Here is a 23462-nt window from a genome sequence, read left to right on the forward strand (position 1 = left end):
GTTCTCCCCTACAAACAGTGGAGGCATTCCCAGTCTAAACCCCGAGACCCTACAAGTGAGGGGGGGAATTTCCTGACCACCATTTGTGGAGCTTGATGCTACTGCGGGAACATCCACCCAATTTCCAAGGCGATCTCTCTGTATATGGTATTTCCCCTGGCAGCTAGAGAGCACTACACCAAAGAGTGTATAACCACACAACCCTGCTCAGCACTCCAGTTTCAGAGGAAAACACCACAGGTCAAGCGAGGTGCTCCAAGAACCGCGAAGCCTACTTACAGATCAGCCAGGGAAATGACACCCATATGGGCCCAGAACAACCTGTCCATGTCACATGAGAGGAATATCCAACACACATTCCAAATAATGGAATACCGGATGGCTAGGATAAGAGTGAAACCACAGGAAGATATAGCATAGTCTGACCCCTCAGTCCAGCTACCGGCTGAACTTATACAATCCCCCAAGAGAGAGCCCAGGACTCTTTGACTCAGGAAGATGGCATGGCTCCAGGCTCCTCTAAAACAACATGTACATAGCTACCAGTTCTAACAGCTTCAACGAAAAAGCAGGAGTAACAGAAGACAAGGCTAGAAGAAGTCATGAACCTAACGGTGGGCATAGAAGAAGTAGATATTCACCTGCTACAAAAGGAAATTTTCAAAATGCTGCTTGAAGTCATAAAGGATATGAAGGAAGCAAGGCAGAAAGAGATGAAAAGATAGAGTAGATAAAGGCAACACACTAAAGGGAAATGCAAGAGTTAAGGAATGAAATAACAAAATCCAGTGACAAATTGACAGACCTTTCCAATAGCCTTGAGGAGGGAGAGAATCGCACCAGAGGCTAACCAAGCAGACCTCAGCAAATGGGAAAAGCAGTCAAATAAGACAATAAAATTAGCTGAGGACAACTTGAGAGCCATTTCAGATGCTATGAAAGGAAACTATATCAGAATAATTGGATAACAAGAATAAGACACCACAAAAAAAGCCACAGCGATCAACCCCAACCAACCATCATATTTCGCCACCACCATCAATTTTAGATCACTTATTTTAATTAATAAAATTTAATTTTAATAAAATTATTTATAATTTAACATTTCTAATCTATTTAACAGAAATTCGTTAACTAATAGAAAAACAAAATCAACTTTTGCCTTTTGCTTTCAATATAAAATACCTTTTGGTACTACTTAAAACTTACTAAAATAAGTGATATCGGTCGGTGTTTCTTCTATTGTACACAGAGCTGTGTGCGTCAACTCAACTGGATGGAACCTAACAACAAATAACTAAATAAAAATTAGTTTTAGCAGCTTTTAGTTTATATCATATATAGAATTTTAATTATCACAACTTGACCTGACATTCTTCTTTACTTAAAAATATATTTAAATAATAATCAGCTGTCATGTAACTCTGTAGCATATCATAAGAATTCCTTCTACTAGTAGCTTTATAATTAGAAAAATTGGTCCACTGATGAGGTATAATATCAGTTTTATTGTTTTTTAGAACTTTAAGCTATTTCTAATATCGTCTATTAGCCGCCCACACAAAGCTTAGATTGCATGTTGTTTAAGCCGAACCATGATCATAATGCTAATGTCATAAGACAGGGTTAGATTTCATGTTTTCTGCATATGCATACCTACATTTTACTTAAGACAAGAAAACTATAATAATTCAAATGGGAGAGTTTATTAGGATTCAAAATTGTCTCACTGGATCCATCATAGTATCTTTAAGATATATTTCTTATAATGATGAAGAATAACTGATATTAATATTACTATAATTAATATCAATATGATTTCAATAATTAATATCCATATGCCTTATGGTAAGTTCTTCCAAAATAAAACCTGCTATATTTTAACTCACCTCCATTCCTTTTATCATCTGGGCTGGGGTTCCATCTCCCACAGAGCTTTGTTCATTCAGCCTGGACTTTGTCTTTAAAACAGAAATGACTCAGTAATGCCACAACCTTTAGATAATCCTCAAAACAGAACTGTAAATATAAAAACATTCTCTTTGAAGATTCTTAATTAAAGGTTTTCATTTTCTTTCAGACTGCTAATAATACATTATGTCAAGTGAGAGGTATCCATAGCTAACATTTTAACAAATCATACTTCCAACGTGAAAGTACAGACCTAAGAATTTCCCAGGAATCAATTTCATAATTCTTTTTACTTTAGAAGCCCATGGCTGCAACTCGGGGAGATCCTTAGAGAGTCTAAACTTTCTCTGACAGCTTAATTTGTTCAGTATCAAATTCAATTTGAGGTTAAATTGCAGCTCTCCAGTTGATCAGGGTCACAGGTAGAAACGGGGACCAGAGTGTACCATAATCATTCCCTCAAGGTGAAGGCCCAGTGGAAGTGTGAGTTCCAATGGTAACAGGACAGTGAGCTTCACCAGTAAAATTGCATCAGAATAGGAATACAGAGTTTGGCTTTATGGATTTTATCAATGAGATATGGCTTCCGCTGCTGCAGAATGCTAGCTGTAACCAATGCTAACTTCTATAGAGAGGCGAGTGGAACACTTTGTTGAAATTGCAATAGAGGCTGACTCAGGGAAAGGGGGAAAAATAGTATACAGTCTTCATCTGAGCTGAATCATGACTTTCAGAGAATCCAATATAGCTCACATTTATTTCCCAGTATCAATCCAATCTGAGAAAATCCCAATTGTGTAGTTCTCCCAGACATTTGGCTCAATATAACTTCTCAATCTTATAAAAACTTTCTTAGTAAGTAAATATTTATGTCTAAAGAAAACTTTTACCTTGAAGGAGAAAAAGCTGATTTTGGTTTCTCCTCTTTAATTAATCTCAAGTTCTGTATTTTTTCCTTTGATGAGAAAATACTCACCTACACACAATATAATTTGTTGTTCATTTAAGGTTAAATAAAAACAACCTCACTCATTTAGACAGGAAGGTCCTTGTAAGAAAAGATATTGAAACTGCCTCTCATGCACCATACAGAGAAAAATCTCACATAGAGTGACCAGACTCCGGAGAACAATATCATGATTGGGAAGTGAAAAGTAAGTATAATAAGTGTAATAATAATAATAACAATAATAAAAATAAGACCTTCTGCAGGATGGATCAACAGTGGCTACAAGGGTGGATTCAAACATAGGAGGGTTGGGAGGATGGAAAACAAGTAGGTGAAATGTCATTCTGTTCTCCACAGTTGCTATGAGTCTTAACAGACTCAAAAGCAGCAAGGCCGACAGTTCAAAACCACTAGTTCATCTATAGGATAGAGAGGAGAGTTTTTCCTGCTCTGAAGGTTTATCTCTTTGGAAGCTCACATCAGCAGTTTTACTCTGTCTTATAGAGTCACTAGGAGGAGAAGCCACTCTATGGCCATGACTTTTGGTTTGCTGTGTGACATAAATTTACAAATCAAAAGTGTGGAAGCCATATATCATCTCAAATATGTTATTGACAGATTACAGACAGGTATCTGGATTCCTATCTATGAAATATTTCTCTTCAAATAATTTCCAGAGCCAGGGAGACAAAACAGAATTTTGTTAAGATAATTACAGAATATATGGTTGACTATCTTATGGAATTTAAATTGTCTCCCTAGAACTTAATTTTGCTTTTTGCTTGCTTTTGCCTTCAATTCTCAAAATGTTACAAAGTGAACTTTATTGAAAACGGTGTTACTCCAGAGAATAGTAATATGTTTCTATTTTTTGAAATAGTAATGTAAATTATTTTATTTTTCAGACATTCACTGCATTAGTCAATAAATGCAAAAGAACAAAAGATAATGTTTAATATATAATATATATTCTTTAAAAGATGCTCATATGTTAAAATTATTTATCTAAATACGTAAAGATTATTTGATATTGTATATAGTATAGTATCCCACTAGTACAGTAGATCGGACAGTTTATTTTTCAGAAATCTCTTCATTTTTCCCTTCTATATTAATTACAGTCATCTGAGACCATCTCTCATTCTCTCTATGAGTGAGACTATATATGTGTCTATACATTTGTATCTTTATGTGTCTTTTAAGTTTTGAAAAAAAATTTATTCCTCCCTCCCTCCCTACTTTTCTTTCCACCTCATCAGTCTCCCTGTAAAAACTTCTTTTAAAACTCCCTGGAATCAGCTCGGTTTCCCTTTTTTTCTACCTACCCCACCCTCCCCGCTCCCCCTTTCCCCCTGGTCCCTTAATAGTTTATAAATAATTATTATACCTTATCTTACACTGCCCGGAGTCTCCCCTCACCCACCTCCCCATTGCCCATCTCCCAGAGAGGAACCCAAGTGGAAGGTGAATTTTGAGAATGACGAGTGCAACAAATGTATATGGGTGCTTTGCTCAATTGATGTATGTACGGATTGTGATAAGAGTTGTATGAGGCCCAATAAAAAGATTTATTAATAATAAAAAACTCCCTGTATCATCTTCTTTGGGTACAAACTTAATTTTAAAGGAAGTATTGAAAACAATAATATGGATCAGAAAAATAAGAAAAATGAAAACTAACATAATTAAACAGACAAAAATATACCTATTACTTCTGCTAATTGAAAGGAAAGTAGAAAATGTAGATTTAAGTTATCTATTAACATTTTTTATTATATGAGCTATACTTATTTAAAATAATAAGCAATGTATTTTACATGCTTCTAGCAGATAATTACAGAGGCCTCGTTATGTGCATGTGTGAATGTATAAATTCGTATGTCTTTTGATGCTATAAGTAAAAATCTATATGAAAGGAAAAGAATGAAATTTATATTCCCCTCAACTAATATTTCTGTTATATTCTGCATCTTGTCTGTAACACTTTGGATTGTGCCATAAAAATTAGGAAGAAAATTCATGCTCTCTTTACATCTCATAGAGTGGAGGCAAAGAAGGTAGCCAGAACAAATAAAATCATTGTCCTCAAGGAAATGGAAGAGGGTGAGGCACTAATAAAAATAAATCTGGGTGCTTAACATGAGAATTAAAAGTATATTAAAAAAAGCTCAATGACCTACAATCATCAGCTCTTACTTATAATAAAATTTGAATCTTTCATATAAGAATGTCAGAAACCTGTTTGTGTATTGCAGTAGTTAAATTTAATATGATAATGTTTTTAAAGGGTAACATGATAGCTTGAAAGAGACAAAAGCAGCAAAATAATCTAGATTTAATTCAAGCGCAACCTGATGGCACAAAGATGAACTGTTCAACTGCCAGCAGAAGTAGCCGCTTAAACGTACTTGACTCCTTCCCAGGAGACCTTATGAGGCAGTTTGACTCTGTCCTATGTGGTCTCTAAATGCCAGAATCAAGTTGAGCACAAAGATTTCATGGTTTTCAACCTGGAATTATTCCCTCAAACAGTTGAAAATAATTGGTAATCCTATTGATTTTAGAACTATAGACTTAAGTCAGTTCATCTTTAAATTGGAAACAACACAACATACAGACCACGCAAACTCAACAACTCACGTCCATTCCGACTCATTGTAAGACGACAGTACCAGGTGGAGCAGCCCCTCTGGGTTTCAAGACTGTCAACCTTGACAGGAGGAGAAAACCGCAACATACACATAACATGCTAATTTTAGGGGTCTTCCAGTAGAATAAAAGCTTAACCATTCCACTAATAGTAGAGAGATGGGTAGTTTCAATCCCAGCCAAATGGGCCTCAGAACACAGGGCTGGCTATCTCTTTCCAGCAAGTGATAGCTTTGAGAATTCTAGGGAGCAGTTCTGCTCTGCTCCCACAGAGTGACTATGAGTTGGAATTGGTAGAAGGTAAATAACAGCAAGGATGTCTTGTTATTTCATAAGTTTCTTACTTAATGATAACTAGCAGCAACAAAGCTGTTGTGTTGTTGCAGAACCGACTGCATTTTATTTTGGAGAGTTAGATCAAGGAAAACAGAAGAAAAAGAATACGCTAATAACAACCTGATCACTTTCAATACCAGAGTTTCATATGACATTAAACAGTGGCTTTTTATTTATTCTGTTTATGAAGTATTGAAACTGTTCAAATATTTAGATCAGGTTGTATACAATCAACTATTCTGTCCTTCAAATAAACAAACAAGCAAATGAACAAATAAAAACAAACCAGTGTACAAAAACCCTATACTAGTATTTGCAGATACCCAATCCAGTACATGATATTTGAGAAGCTATTCAAATAACCTCAACTATTCCCAGCATCTCTTTTTCTTTTAATTTGCAGGAAACTGTGCAGACAAATACCATGTTTGTCATGTTGTGCTTGGTGGCTTATGTGTTACTCTGAACCCCAAATCTGTGTCACCTGCTCACCTGTGTTTCACCTACCAGACGGATGTCCAAGGTGAATTTTTAGCAGAATTCTCAGACTAAGAACAAACTATGATGAAGGGATGGGCTGTTCACGTCTGAGGAATAAGCCACCAGAAACACCAAGAAAAACAATGGAATATTGTCACATATACTAGCAACTTTATGGATAACAGCGGAACATTGTCAGAAACATGAGCATCACAGGTCAGAAGGTAGTCAAAATATGACCGAAGAAAAGATGCCTTCTCAAAGCAGAATCCACAGCAATGACATAGTTGAAGTCAAGATTTTGGAACCTTGATTTTCTGACATGGCATGATTCACAATGGGAAGAAACAGTTGCAAACATTTATTAATAGTCAGAACTTGTAATGTATGAAGAAAACATTTAGGAAATTTTGAAGTAATAAATTGTGGGAAACAGAAAGATTTCTCCGAAATAGTCTCCCCAAAATATATGCCAAACCAAGATACTGTGTGTTACACGTGGTATATGACTATACACTAGTAGGTCAATGAAAGTAGGTCAGAGATTATTCTTCTTAAGGGTATCAGCCATCAAGAACAACCAGACTGTATCATCTGACTCATCCCAAGTAGGGCGTGCTCCCTTCTGATATTGTTCCCTTGAAGGAGTGCCCAAAGGCAAGCCCAGGACCCCTCAAGAATGACTAAGCTTAGGCTACTATGTTGAGTCTGGGGTCCACTGATCTTGCTATATATGTACCTCTGTTCCCTCACTGAAATATTGCGTGTACACCTCTAGGTCATCCCCCTCCTGTTGCTTGTATTGCTTATGTTACAACAACTTCTCATGATGTACATTGTTATCTGTAATCACGGGGCTTGCATGACCCCAAAGATACATAAGCTTTAGTTAGAAATAAAACCTCATGAGAGCCCGCTCAGCCTGCATTGTGCGTGGACTTGACTGTTGAGATCATGGCCATCCAGGAGGTGAGCATGCTGCCTTGAAACGTATCTGACTTTTTACCTTACTCTTTCTCCCATCTCTCCCTATTCTCTATGACGTTACTATAACCTTTATATACTTTAAAAAAATTAATTAATTATTTTTTTTACATTTTATTAGGGGCTCATACAACTCTTATCACAATCCATACATATACATATACATACATCAATTGTATAAAGCACATCCGTACATTCTTTGCCCTAATCATTTTCTTTTTTTTAAAATCTTTTTATTGGGGCTCATAAGGCTTTTATCACAATCTGTACATACATCAATTGAGCAAAGCACCCTTATACATTCGTTGCACTCGTCACTCTCATAATTCACCTTCCACTTGGGTTCCTGGAATCAGCTCGGTTTCCCTTTTTTTCCCCCCATCGTATAATTGTGCTTACCGGATCCGTGATTAGTTGTTATGGGGTGGCTACCCCACAATACATAATGAAGTGGTATGCATAAATTCAACATTCTAGGCATTTGTGACCTTTAGTGAACTGGTATTTGGCCATTTGAAATCAGACACTCCTATGGTTTTCTATGTTAGCAATGATACATTTAAGATGAATGGTACCATATATTCATCAAAATGACATTTAAAGATCTACTTTGAAATATATATGCATTAAATATATTAATATATTTAATGTATATAGTGTATAAGGCATATTTATATATACATTAAATATATGTGTGTATGAATATACATAAACACATATATACACATTAAAGCTAATCCAGTTAGTACAACTAATATTCAAATTCACACACCAACCACTAAAGCTAGTGAAGAAATGAAAGAAATTCTACTAACTTTTTAAGTCTGTAATTAATCACACATGCCATCAAGATGCACTTATAATTATTGGTGGTAGGAATTAAAAACTTGGAAGCAAAGAGGAAAGGACAGTAGTTGGAAATGATAGCTCTCGTGACAGATATGAAGGTGTCAAGCAAATGTTAGTCAATACCTAATTTTTCTTGAGTTCTTTCAGTTTAAAATATGCTAAATGCACTCTTTCTTTTTGCTTTTCTAACTCTAAATGTTCTTTGAACATTTTATTATAGTATTTTATTTTGTCTTTTCAAGATGCCTTTGAAGTTTTCTACTTAGCTTTTTTAATTCAAAACTTCCATTTACTTTAGCTACTCTGTGAGTAATAGGAAGTTTCAGAATATCTTCTGACATACACTTTGACCTTATCTTTTTAATGACCTTTTGCTTTCTTCATGAATGCTGTTCTTGATGTCCGCCCACAGCTCATTAAGTCTTCTATAATTAGTGTTCAAGGTGTCAAAATTTGTTTTCGAGATTTTCCTGGAATTCAGGTGGTCTGCGCCCAATGTGGAAGTTCCGCTCTAATGGTCTTATTTTAATTTTCTTCAGCTTTAATCTCTTCATATATATAAAGAGTTGATGGTCTGTTCAGAGTCAGCCCCTGACCTTGCTTTAGCGGGTGACATGGAACTTCTTCATCACCTCTTCACGCAGATGTAGTCAATTTGATTTCTGTATATTACATCTCAAGAAGTCCATGTGCATTATTGCCTTCTGTTTTGGTGAAAAGGGTATTTGCTATGTGGTCTCATCAAATTATATCAGGTGATTACCAGCTTTATTTCTAAATCCATAGTTTCCAAACACTGTCCCTTGCTCTTTGTTTCCATCTTTGGTATCCAATCACCAATGTTTATCAATGCATATTGATTGCATGCTTGACCAATTTCTGGCTGAAGTAGGTTTATTCTTTTTACTTTAAACTACTGTTGAAGATCTAATGAATGGAAGCAGAACATTTTCGGAGATAGTGTGGTAGAGCGGGTTCCTTGGGTCAGAAGGCTGGGAGGAGCTGCTTTCTCATACTGGAATAAACCAGGTGGAAGAGAGTAAGGTAAATTCTGTGAGAGGGGAGTCTATAGGAACTTCATTTGCTGATGGGTATAACTTAAGAAGAAACGGTTGCAATATCTGCTAGTGATCATAATTTGGAATGTGTGAAGTATGAATCTAGTAAGGTCAAAGGGGTAAGAAGTGAAATAGAAGTAATAAATATCAATATCCTTGGCATTAATAAACTGACAGGGACTCTTATTGGTCATTTTTAATAGGAAAATCACTATTAGACCAGTATTCAACTTGTCGATAAATTGAGAAAAGATTGAAGTTGTCAAGGATTCAATCTTGCTTGGATATACAATCAATGCTCATAGAAATAGCAGTTACAAGAGGTCAATCTGCTACCCAAGATCCCTTTAAAGTATTGAAAATCACGGAGGTTGCTTTGAGGACTATGGTATGCCTGACCTAACCCAAGGTATTTACAAGTGCCTCACATACATGTTAAAGTTGGACATTAAATAAGGAAGACCAAAGCATTTGAATTATGGTGCTAACAAATAATACTGAATTGCATCTTGATCTGTCAAAAGAAGTACAGTCAGAACTCTCCTCAGGAACAGGGAACCAAGGGAAAGGTCTGAGGGGCAGGCCCCAATCCAAACTACGTGGGCAGCTTCCCCTCCCTGCAGAAGAATTCATTTAAGAGGAAAGCACTGAAGTTAGAGCTCAGGGAGAGGGACAGGTCTGATCAGAGCACACAGGAGCAAATGAAGGAGAGGAAGAGAGTGGGGAGCACATCCTGGCCCACCAAGCCCTAAGGACAGTATTCCTGCTCAAAGCAGCAAATGCACAGAGAAGACCACAGGACTAGCCCCACAAAGAGAAAGGATGTCTCTCATTGACCCCTAGCACTACAGAGGACAACACAGGAGGCAAAATGCAGGAATTGTGCCCATCGGCCTCCACCACACAGAGGCGAAACGCTAAGGGTGTATATCAGAGCAGCAAAGGGAGCAAAGCAATGAAGTCCCTAGGGAGTACCAAAAATAGACTTTGGGGCAAGGGTGTAGCACCCCATCAGACTCAACTGGAAAACACTCCTGAAGATCAACAACCAGACCTGGAAATATGTATAGGCTTTTCTTTTATGTCATCGTTTTCTGTTTTTTGGGGGTTTTTTTGGTTATTGTTGTTGTCACTGTTGTGTTGTCTTGCTCTGTCTTGTTTTTGTGCTTATTAGTGTCTCTGAATGTCTATCTAAATAAGATAGGCAGGACAATCCATCTGGAGGAGAAAACAAAGGTGGGACACAAGAGAGGGGGTGTTGGGAAAAGGTACCAGGGTGGTGCGTGTTGAGTGGGAGGGTGGTCAAACCACCTAGGGAGAAGGTAACAAGTGAACTAAAATCGATGGTGAGGAGTGTGCACAATGCCTGGTGGGGCTTAATCCAGGCCCATGCAGTCAAGAGGAATTACTGAAACCGGAATTAAGGCCAAACATGACAGTGGGACAAGAGGAAAGTAAAAGGAATTAGAGGAAAGAAATTGGAAGAAAATGACATGTATATAGGTCTAAGTACAGCCATGGACATATGTAAATATATTTGTATATAACGATAGGGAAATAGATCTATGTACATATATTTATATGTTAAGTATTTGGGTAGCAAACGGACATTGGCTCTCTACTCAAGTACTCCCTCAATACAAGGACACTTTGTTCTAATAACCTGGCATTCCATGCTGCTCACCTTCCCAACATGATCGCTAAGACAAAATGGGTATATGCGCAAATATGGTGAAGAAAGCTGATGGTGCTCAGCTATCAAAAGATATATTATCTGGGGTTTAAAGGCTTGAATATAAATAAGTGGCCATCTAGCTGAGTAGCAACAAAGCCCACATGGAAGAAGCACAGCAGCCTGTGTGATAATGAGGCGTGGATGAGATCAGGTATCAAAAAAAGACCCAGAAGAAAAATCATATCAATATGAATGCGGGGGAGTACAGAGTGGAGACCCAAAGCCCATTGTTAGTGTTCAGTGATAATCTACAAGTGTTCATGCACAGACATGCACGCACACGTGCGTGTACACACACGCACACATGCAGCAGCAGGAACAATGAGTTAAGCCACGGTTTTATTAAAGCATAAAGTACTTCAAAAGGAATTGAATAGAGTACTTCTCTAGAGCCGAGAAGGACACCTTAAGCATAGATAGGATATACTTTGCTCTGGGGTCCCCTTGAGAAGTGAGAAGGGACCACTTTAAGCATAGATAAAATGTGCTTCATTTGGGGAGCAGAGCGGATCCGTTCCTACCCTCTACCTCCCCTACTCCTCACCCCCCAACCCTGCCCACCTCCTAGAGAGTTGAGGTGAGTACACTTTCTAGGGAAATTCTCTTAGTTTCAAATGAGGAGCTGACACCAAAGGCTCAAGTGGAAAGAACATGTCTGGGCATTTTTGAATGGAAAAGAGTTGCTGCTCTGCAAACGGTCAAGCAGTGTTTCAGCTGCTCAGTGCATCCTTGAGTCCCATACATTGTTGCTTTCCATTTTATCCCAGCGACTGCTCTGGTTCAGAAAATCTGAGTGTTTCAGGTTAATTTCTGAGTATAGTCTTGTGTCAGGGTTTTCACTACGGCTTGGTTTCAAAGTTAAAGTGTCCACCAAGCTAAACCTCACAGAGTCCTTTGTTCACAACTCATTTGACAAGATCTTTTCCTTTCTCAGACAGGGCAGAAGCCGCTGTTCTGTCACTTTCGATATCACAGAAAGTAAAATAAATGAATTTGTTAGAAATTGATACTGGCTCGGTTTAGATGTGTTAGCTATGATTATAACCAAATGTTAGTTGTTATTATATCCAACTCACTGAGGTACTTTCTTTGTCAGCAAATCTGCTCTTGCACAGGACTTGAAAAATGTAGTATGAAGATGCAGAAGGGAAGATATTGTGTCTTAATCTATGAGACAAGGATGGAAAATATAGAGAAGAGTTTAAACAATCCTAATCTTCAGAATGGGAGACCCGGTTGAGTCGTGGTTACTCATTGGGTTGCTATTCTTAAGGGCATTCCTGAGGAGGAAAGGGAGAGAGACAGGGCTTTCTATGCGGGTAAAGAGTTATGTTTTCAGAAACTCAAAGGGGTGTCTTATATGGTCACTCTGAGTCAGCATAGAATAAATGGTATAATAGTTGCACATGTACACTATTCATTGCATCTTCTTTTTAAAATTCATCTTATTAGGGGCTCATATAGCTCTTATCACAATCCATACATACATCAATTATGTAAAGCACATTTGTACATCCATTGCCCTCATCATTCTCAAAATATTTGCTCTCCGCCAAGCCCCTGATATCAGTTCCTCATTTTCCCCTCCCTCCTTGCTCCCCTCTCCGTTATGAACCCTTGATAATTTATAAATTACTATTTTGTCAAATCTTGCCCTGTACAACGTCTCCCTTCACCTACTTCTCTGTTGCTCGTCCCCTAGAAAAGGACGTCACATGTAGATCCTTGTAATCGGTCCCCCCTTTCCAACCCACCCTCCTTCAACCCTCCCAGTATCCCCACTCACACCACTAGTCCTAAAGGGATCACCTTCCCTGGACTCGCTGTGTTTCAAGTTCCTATCTGTACCAGTGTACATCCTCTAATGTAGCCAGATTTTTAAGGTATAATTGGGATCATGATAGTGGAGTAGAAGGAAGCATTTAGGAATTAGAGGAAAGTTGTATGTTCATTGTTGCTACATCACACCCTGACTGGCTCATCTCCTCCCCAAAACCTTTCTGTAAGGGGATGTCCAGTGGCCTACAAATGGGCTTTGGATCTCTACTCCGCACTCCACCCCTCATTCACTATGATATAAATTTTTGATCTGATGATACCTGATCCCTTCAATATTTCTTGATCACACAGGCTGGTGTGCTTCTTCCATGTGGGCTTTGCTGCTTCTGAGCTAGCTGGCCACTTGTTTACCTTCAAGTCGTAGACACTATATCTTTTGATAGCCGGGCAACATCTGTTTTCTTCGCCAAATTCGCTTATGCACCCATTTGTCTTCAGCAATCGTTTCAGGGAGGTGAGCACACAGTGATATGAATTTTTATCATTTCATCTTCTATTGAGAATGAATTAACCCAGAGCATTATGTACAAAACAATTCATCACATCAATGCCTACATGGTCACAGAAAAGACAGCCCAAAGGAGAAATGGAGTGATTGAGACATTCCAAAGAAAGAATAAATTGTAGAAATAGTGTGATAGGGAGGGAAATTGAGAGCATATGCAAAATTGATTATGAGTATGATTTGGGGAAAATTTTTTGAGAAAAATCCGACCTAAATAGTAATTAATTAATTTTAATCTTTCATTGAAAATATCATCACATTTATTTATCCATTTAAGCCATTGTCCAAATAATTCAACTTGTATTTCTTGTGAATATTTTGCGGTAACTATATATATATATATATATATATATATATATATATATATGTTGGTAGGCGCATTAAACAAGAACACCTGGTGCCATAGTGGTTACTAATTGGGCTGCAATCTACCTGGTCCACAGTTCAATACCACCGGCTGCTCTGGGAAACAGATGGGGTTTTCTTTCCCAGTAAACAGTTACAGTCCCGGAAATTCACAGGACAACTCTACCCTGTCCTGTAGGTTCATTATGAGTCGGCATAGACTCAATGACAGTGAGTTTTTCAGAAGCATTAAATATTACTTATATTAGTTTTATCCAACAATCTTACCTGCCTATTAATTGCCTATCCTCAGTTTTCTCACATTCAAGGCATTATCAAATGACAACAACTGCTAGGGGTAAATGTTTCTAATTTCATTTACATTGTTACATAAAATTATGGAACAATAGAAATGAAGTATCTGTAACTAGAGTACACCAAAACAACCAAATCCACAGTCATCAAATTATTAATGAGTCCCAGCAATGTGATACATTAGATCAGGATTACTACTTAGAGCTTTATACACTGTAAATCTTTAAGAGAACAGACAATTCACACTGTTTTTCAATGAGCAGCTGTGGGGTTTTGACTTCCAAAATATTGATTAGCCACATAATGCTGACTCCACCATTCCACTAGAAATGCACTTAACTAGATTAACCAGACCCCAAATCCAACTCACTGCCAGGGAGTCAATGCAGATGCATAGTGGCCCCTGTGGAGTAACTGGTTATGGGAAGAAGGGACCCCAATCTTTCCCATGATTTCAAACTCTGGACCATGAGGATCACAAGCCAACATGAAATCACTACACTGTCAGGGTTCCTGCAACAGAGAAAAGGCTAAGAAAAATATTTTATATTCATTCTCTGTACCAAAAAAATAAATGAATAAAAACTAGAGAAGTGGTTCTAGAAACACAATCTATTAGTAATGTTCATAATCATATACAGAGTAAAGTCTAATCTAGAAAAAAAAAACATTCTGTGCATGTTTTTGTGGGTGCATGTCCATTTACAAATAAACACATAACATGAAGAAAGAGTATGGAAAGATATATAATTAAACATTAATACAATTACACTGTAATTATAGTATTGGAAGAATGAATGTAGGAAGAGAAAGTAATTAGAATTCTTATAATTTAGAAGAAAATGCTGATGTCTTGTTTTATACATTTTTTATTTTACATTTTCCAGATTATTTTAAAAATCAAAATCATAGTGAATGAGGGGGAGTGTGGAGTGGAGACCCATAGCCCATTGGTAGGCAATTGAACATCGACTTACAGAAGAGTCACATGGAGATGAGCCAGTCAGGGTGCAGTATAGCGCCATTGAAACCCACAACTTTCCTCTAGTTCTTTAATGCTTCCTCCCATTTTGAATTTTATCAAAATGTAAGGGAAATAAAGAACTAATTGAAATTTAAATCTATAATGAAAGTAAATGAACAAATTGCAAAGCTCTTGAATCTGTAGCTCCTTTCATATTTCTTTTCTCCTATCTTTTATGTCTGAGGAAAATCTAAAAGAATATGGTTGAAACAAGGTGAATATTTTACCCAATTCCACGTTTTGTTTTTTTGCATAGAGGGAGGCCCTCCTTTACTGCCCCCTTTCTTCATGCTGCTCTTTGTTTTCCACCTTTTCCTCATATGCACTCGAATATAAGCCGACCTTGGTATAAGCCGAGGTACCTAATTATTACCTGGGAAACCAGAAATACCGATTGACTCGAATACAAGCCTAGGGTGGAAAATGCAGACACTATTGGTGAGTTTCAATAAGCAAAACAAGTGAAAATAAAATTAGTAAAAATTGAGACATCAGTGGGGTAATGTATTTAAATATTTATTTTAAATAAAAAACATAAATAAAAGGACAATAAATCATTTAACATTAGTAAACCAGCACAGTAAGTGGAAAATAGGTTCAACACAAACAGTAAGGTATCAACAATGAGACCTGAAGAGTACTATTCCCTGAACTCTATCAGCAACTAAGCTAAAATGTAAAGAGTTAATATCCTTCAAAACTGGACTCATCATCATCATCCGTAACCCAATGCAGAGCTTCAGCTGGTGTGAGGTCATCATAGACGCTGTCCTCACTGAGATCGCCGTCATCACCATCACTGCTGTCATTTTCATACAAAGCGCAGTCTTCACTGCCATCCATAGCATTACTAATGCTACATTTCAGGAAGGCACGTCGCACCATGTCTTCTGGAATGTCTTCCCATGCATCTCGAACCCACTTTGCCATTAACTCTATGTCAAACATCATGAGATTTCCTCCTTTTGTTAGTTGGGCTTGACCAGATGGCATCCATTCATGACACGTCCTTCGCACGTGATCTTTAAAAGACTTACTCAAAGATAAATTCAGAGGCTGAAGTGCAGATGTAAGCCCACATGGAATAATGGCTAAAGAAACTTAAGTAGATTTTGCCAATGTTTTTATGTCATCCGATAGGTGGGCTCTGAACATATTCCAAACAAGTAGCAATAGCTTTTTCTTTAAGGCTGCTCCTGGTCGTCGCTTCCAAATTTCTTCCAGCCATTTTTGGTTCCTTCTTCATTCATCCAGCCTTAACATGTGTACTCACAGTAATTCCTTGGTGGGAAATTGATCTTTTTAGGCAAGGTCTTTTTTTTCAAAATAATGACAGGACACAGCTTAGTTCCATTAGCCAAACATGATAGAACAACTGTAAAGTTTTTTTTTTCATTTCCTGTGGTTTTGAGAAAAATGTTTTTTTCCCTAAACTTGCCACAGTTCTGTTGCTTGGAAGATCAAAAGTCATGGCAGTTTCATTCATATTCCCAATATCTGCCAGGTCATAATTAGAAATCCTTCTTTGTTTGATAATAAATGACTAGAATGACATAATTTTTTCTTCAAGGTCTTGTAGCAATTTCTGGGAAATCTTTGTTCTTTGTCTGAAACATAATAGGCCAAACCTATTCATGAAGCAGGTACACCATCCTGCTGACACAGCACATTTTTCAATGCCTGGTGCTTTATAGTTGTCATCCTTAGCCATTTGTAGAGCATGTATGTGGATTCCCATGCGTGGTACACAGTAACCATTTTGACGACACTCCATAACCCATTTATGCAATTCACTCTCTAGATCCCCATAAAAAGAAGTTAAACTACGATGAGCGTTTTTAGATTTAGCAATCTGTTCCAAGGCAGCCTTTATTTTCCGCCACTCCCACACTTGCTTTTCGTTAACACAGAATTCCCTACTTGCAATACTGTTTTTGCTCTCTTCTGCTCTTGACACAACCTTAATTTTGAGACCAGCCTCATATTACTGGTGTTTTTGTTTTGGTTCAAGACTATCCATTTATAATAGTAAAAAACAAAACAAAAACAAAGCAAGAGTTTGAAAAAGAACTTTCATGGTAATGGACCCGCTCCCCCAACCCCCCTCCTCCCCCCCCACCCCCCACGAAGTGTTGTACAAGAGGAGGAGGGGGAGTCCATGCAGGAGGGGGATGCAGGATGTGAATTAACACAGGGACCAGAAGGGAGAAATGGAACACAGCCACAGACACATCCTTACCAGTTCAGCTGTTGGCGTAAGTCAATCACTACGGGTGCTTCTGTGAATTGGAGCCATCCAAGTCATAGGGCGGCTCTGATTGGTTAGATGTGAGTAAACAAACATTCAAAGTCCTGCAGTGTCAGTGGAGCTTTGAATGAACAACGGAGATATGGCAATGACCAGAGAGATAATGGGCGCTCGTCCTGTTACCTCGGGGTGGGGGGAAGGGGACAGCGAGATGTTACACAATGCTGAGGTACCACTGACCTATGTATAAGCCGAACCCCAGTTTGTAGCACATTTTTGTGCTGAAAAACTCGGCTTATACACAGTATATATGGTACTCTCTCTCTTCCTTTGTCTCCATCACTTTCTGTTCCCTTTGTCTGTTTTTCTTCTATATAAATCAGCGAAAACTAACGTAATAAGCCAACCTTCTTCAACTTTCAAAACATACATGGATTCTAAGGAGTATATTATAAAACAGATAATCATAATTACTATAAATATAAGAATAAAATCCCCATCTCTAAAAGCCAGCTGGATCGTGTAACTGGGAATCAAATACGAAATTAAATAAATATCCAAGCTTTTGCTCTCTATTGTAGTCTTGCCTGCTAAACACCAGCAGGGAAGTGATAAGATAGTAGTGCTAGACTCAGAGTAGATGTCAACGCATCTGTCCAGGTGGCAATCTATACAGCACGTGAATAATTTATATGCGTAATGCCTGTAAATGAAGGTTTTCTAGAGTTACAGCTTAAAGGAAAATTAAGTGATACATCCTCCACCAAATAGGCTATGCCTTGTAGTGCAAATTAAACCAACATTTCAGCAAGTGAAATTCTATTTCTTCTAAGGATTAAAAAAATCCATATACATTTGTTACAAGGTACAGCAAGTACTAGTTTGTCTACAGTCAAGTGAGGTTAGAGGAGTACATGAAACTGATGAAGAAGGATAATATATAATATTATTTGGATTTCCAGTACATCAATGTGTACAGTTTGAAACAATATGATCTGTAAGAATGCAATCCTAGCATGAAAGATGAATGAAAATTGGACATCCATAATCCAAAAAATCTAGTTTATAGAATATATATGTTGATTTACTTATTTATAGATTCTATGGATGAATTTAATACTCCAATTATCAGTGAAAGCAAACTAGAAATAAAAAATAATTACAAAAAACACATAAGTTCATTTTAGGTTGAATAATGAATATATCATTTTTGGTATAGGAATTAATAATTATTATCTGATTAATTGGATTCTTGTTTTTGTTGTTAGGTTTCGTGAGGTCCATTCTAAGGAGCATAGTTCTGCCTCTACTTGCAAATTCTTTTTTTTAATTTTAAGTGCATATTTTTATTATAACTAAGCATAAAATATTAGTGTTTCAAGTGGCTGGAGTGGTTGAAGACTCAAACAAGTTTTGGAAACAGGATGGTGAGGGTAAGGCCAGAACCCCTGGGCGACAAAGACGAAGCACGGGAAGGAACAGCAACTGCAGCAGGGTCCTGGGTCAGGAAACTGGACAGGACAAAGGGGCCGCAGCACGGCTTCTGTTCAGTGTTGCTGGAGACCTTCCCAGGGACCACTCTGTCCTCCAACCCCATCTATCTCCTTTCCAGGTGAGAAGGCACACAGGGAGAGTGGAGGGAAGGCTGCAGAAGCCCAAGGCAGAGGGCTGGCAAGAGTCAGGCAGGAGGAAGCTCTCCCCCACTATTGCCATTACGGGCCAGGCCCCTCGATCACATCTCCCCATCCTTAGACTCAGACTTCTGGTTCCCTGCATGCCCCACCTCCAAACAGGAAAAACTCTTGTAGCAAAATCAGATTTAAAAAGAAAAAAGAAAGCCTATTTAGACTGTTTGTTATAACAATTTATAAGCCAAAATGTAATACTTATTTCTATTCAATATTTAGTTTTTCTTTGCGGCAGACTTTATATTTTCTACATAGGATAAGTACTCTGCAATGATAATCTCCTCATCTTCCAGAGTTGAGTCAAGATAATCCTCTTCATGTTCTGGAATGTCTTCCAGTATTTCATTGACTGCCTCGGTCTCCATGTCTTCGTCTGTCGAGGCACTCGAAGTACCTGCAGAGCCAGAAGGCGATGTGGACGGCCTTGAGGAGGAATCTTCTGCTGAGAGCAGCAGGTCTGGGGGAAGAGCGCCTCCATTGTGCGCCAGGGTCTGTGCTGCCAGCTGCACGTTTCCCAGGAACACCCTCAGCGCGGCTTCAGCAACCCCCGCCTCAAGGCCCATGTACACCAGTTGGTTAAAGTTTTCCTCAGAAGGGCTTTCCCGAGGGCTGTTGGTTTTAGGATCTGAATCGTTTAACCACATCTGGGGATTACTGACAAGAATCCTGAGGGCTGTATCCATGTCCCCGCCGGCCTGGCGAAGGGCCTGCCTGGCCGCCTGCTTGGAGTAGCCCATGTCTTTCAGAGAGTTGATGTCCTCCGGCCGGCGTCTTTTCTTCTCCTCTTCTTTCCGTATCTGCGCCAGTTCCTCTCTGCGGTTGGTGATGTGAGTAGCTGCATGGTCCATGTTGCCATCGCATGCTCTCAGGCCCAGCCGGGCCTCCTGCGCTGTACATCCCAGCTGCAGCAAGCTGTGAACTTTGGACGGGTCGGTGTAGAGCTCTTTGAAGAGCTGACTTGCCTTGTTGAGGTACTTGCTCGCCTCCTCACCGTGTCCACCTGATAGTTTCGGATACCCTGAAGCAAGTAAAGTCTTAAGAACAATACTTTCTCCCTGCCACAATTTCCTTTTATGTGGACCAGTCTCTGATGATTTTCTCCATAGCAATTTTTAAAGCATTTCTGGGCCAAGTTTAATTTTTTTTCCTGCATCATCAAGGCATTCCAGTTGCTCCAGGCGGAAGTAGCACCAGAGGATGTCCAGCTGGAGTACTGCGTAGTTATCCACGGTGTCCAAGAGTTCTCTGCAGCACTCGCAGAAATACTTGTCAGGCATCCAACAGACAGGGCAACGCTCCTCCATATTCCTTTCTTTTCAGGAAAGCTCTGCCCTTCTCATGATATCCCATAGCTAACATAAGGGCTATTCTCTCTGAGGGGGGGATCTTGATTGATCTGCCTGTCTGGTTGGCTATGTCTAAATAAGGTGCAGTTTCCGGATCCACCACCATCTCAGCTCTCTCGGCCAGGATTTCCCGTCCTCTCTTGGTCCTCTGGATCTTTTTTTCTTTCAGTTCAGCTTCATTTTGCTCTTCTTCTACCTGAAAGTCCTTTCTCGCATCCTCTTCAGACTGCTTTAGTTCAAGCACCATAGCCTTCACATTATGGGTCACTCCTTGCTCTTGCAGGGTTTTCCCTAGTTGAAGCTGTTTCTTATTTATGACAATTTTGATATAATTTTCTTGAAATCCAAAGGTTTTAGCTATTTTGGACCTCAGTTCCCTGCCAGTAATGTGCAATCGGGTCTCCAACAGGTTTTTCCTGTCTTTTCTTAGTCTTGGAGGTAATACCTCAAATGTGGCAATTCCTGTTGTTTTAAAATTTTCATTTCCTGTCCCACGTTCAATGGCTTTGCACTGTATCTCTTCTATTATTTTTTGCACCTCATTTTCACAACATTCTAGCTTATCAGAGTATTTCTTAGCAAGGTCCTTTAATGCCTCACCAACTTCTTTATTTTCATCTGTATATGGAAGTTTCCAAAGTTGAATTTTATCTTCCCTTAAAAACTGGGTTAATTTTGCTTTAAGATATTTCTTTTGTGCCATCTTGCGCCACCGCCGCCGCCAGTCCGCCCTCAGCCGTCCGCCGAGTGCCCGGATGCGGCACAGCCACCGTTTGTTTTCATTCCTGGTGAAACCGGCCCAGCTGCCCGACCGGCCTCCCGGAAGGGCGCCGGGGGCGGGGCCTACTTGCTAATTCTTGATCTACTTTTTCCAAGATAGATTTTCTAGTTCTTTTGACATTTCATGGTACTTTCAAAATTCTTAACCAGCACTATAATTCAAATGTATCAATTATCCTGTGACCTTCAAGATCCTCATTTCACATATCTATGAGGTGACTGTAAATATCAAAGTCCACAATGTTACAACCTACCTCTTCAACACTTTAAAGAGGCCTGGTGCAGCAAAATAACCCAATGCAATACATTTCTTGACTCTTGATTCCAATAGGAATTGTAGATTTTAGCAAGGCAAAAATCATTGACAACTTCTATCGTTACTATGTTTATGCTGAGATTGTCTATGAGTCCAGCTGTGAGTGTTTTTGTTTTCTTTATATTGTAATTAATTCTGAAGGTTGTATTCCTTGCTCTTCATCAGAAAAAGCTTCAAGTGCTCCTTGCTTTCAGTAAACAAGGTTGCTTGTCTTCCGTATATCACAAATGATTGAGAAAGCTTCTTCTATCGCAGATGCTGCTCTTTTCTTCATATGCTCCGGTTTCTTGGATTGTTTGCTCATTTCACAGATGGAATAAGAATGGCGACAGGACACAGCACTGCTGTATCTTTCCTGCTTTTAAAGCGTGCAGTATTTCTGTTCAGTTCAAATAATGGCTCTGTGGTCTATGTACAGATTCTTCATGAACAAAATGTGTTCTGGAAGTCCTTTTCTTCCCAACGTTGTCTGTAGTTGGCTATGATCTATACAGTCGAATGTCTTCACATGGTAACACACAAATACAATGTTGTTGTTGCTCTGGTGTTCTCTTCTTTCACCAAGGACCTATCGACATCAGTAATGATGCCCCTTGTAACATGTTGTCTTCTGAATTCAACTTGAATTTCTGGAAGTTCCCAGTTCATGCACTCCTACAATTGTTGATAAATGATCCTCAGCAAAATTTACTTGCATGTAATATTAATGATAGTCTTAGATAATTTCTATTGAGTCACCTTTGGTAAGTTAGCTATCTTTCAAATTTCATAGAAAAGATGAGTGAATAGACAATGTTTCATCAGCTTGTTGAAACACTTAAACCAGCATTCTGTCAATTCCTGGATCCTTATGTTGACTAATGCCTTCAGAGCAACTTGGATTTCTCCATGCGGTACCATTCATCAGTTCTTGATTGTAGGCTACTTCTTGAAATGGTTGCATATGGATCTGTTTTATTTGAGGCAGAAAATCTCTCTTCTTTTGATGCTTCCTGCACTTGTCCATTTTCACCTATATAATCCTTCAATGTTTCAACTCAAAGCTTGACTTTTTTTTCATAGGTTATAGTTTCTAAATAATGAGCTATTAATTTCTGGCTCCTAATAACTCTACGTTTCTTTGTGTTATAAATTTAAAATCTATATATTACTTTAAAATATATAAGTACTCTGTCTTCTGCACACATATGACTGCGGCCAGCCAGGCAAAACAAAACCAACAAAAGAAAAGAAAAAATAAATAAACCAATATTGTCCAGTTGATCATGATTCTTTATTAAGCCAAAAGGTAGATTAGAACTGTTCCACATATTTCATAAAGCTGTAATATACAGAGAAGCAGAGTATTACATCTTTCTCCTGCAAAGCAGCTGATGGGTTCAAACTGCCAACGCTGTGGTTAACAGATGTAGTGTTAACCGTGGAACACATGGATGCTTTCTAGCTGGCTAACAACATCTAGATCAGGAATTTGAAAACTCTATTTACACTTGCACAAAGCAGTTAAATTGCTAGCATTTTGCTGAGTTTTGAAAATGTATTTTTACATAGATAGGTGAGAGTGAAATAAGTTCACAAAGAGCTACCTAAATAGAAATGCAGCATCTCTTAATCACAATCCTCATGTAGAAGGAGATCAATTCAACTGCATTCAACAAGGCGTTCTACTCACAACATGCAAACAAATGCAGCACGTATTGGAAGACATTTCACATGAAGATAATACATTTCAATTTTAGAAGACCCTCGGCTCAATTTTTAGGGAAATTGACTTTTAATTCAAATCATAAATTAAAAATATATTTAAAAGCTTTTTTAGATAAAATGAAGTAAGGGAAAGCTGATTTTAGTGGGAAGAGGGTAACTTTTGGAATGAGATCACGCTCATCTTTTATTAGAAAGAACAGTGGCTTGCAAGATAGTGTAATTCTAATGCACTTTCTTCCTTTCCTCATGTTTCTCCTTTAGGCGACTGTGATTAGCATATTAATTCAGACGAAAGAATCATTCCTTGTGTAGAGGACATACAGTGGCAAAAGGGGAGTGTTTATTGCATATTTAAAATATTTTCAAAGCAGACATATTTAAAAAATGGAGTAAAGCAA

At 38.4% G+C, this 23462-nt stretch overlaps 1 pseudogene; it reads right to left on the reverse strand.

Moving 5' to 3' along the window:
• Positions 1 to 18832: 18832 nt before the first annotated feature.
• LOC142461519 (NEDD8 ultimate buster 1 pseudogene) lies at positions 18833 to 21044 on the reverse strand (annotated as a pseudogene).
• Positions 21045 to 23462: the final 2418 nt, after the last annotated feature.

The sequence above is a fragment of the Tenrec ecaudatus genome, chromosome 11 (assembly GCF_050624435.1).
Source record: "Tenrec ecaudatus isolate mTenEca1 chromosome 11, mTenEca1.hap1, whole genome shotgun sequence".
Classification (NCBI taxonomy): domain Eukaryota; kingdom Metazoa; phylum Chordata; class Mammalia; order Afrosoricida; family Tenrecidae; genus Tenrec; species Tenrec ecaudatus.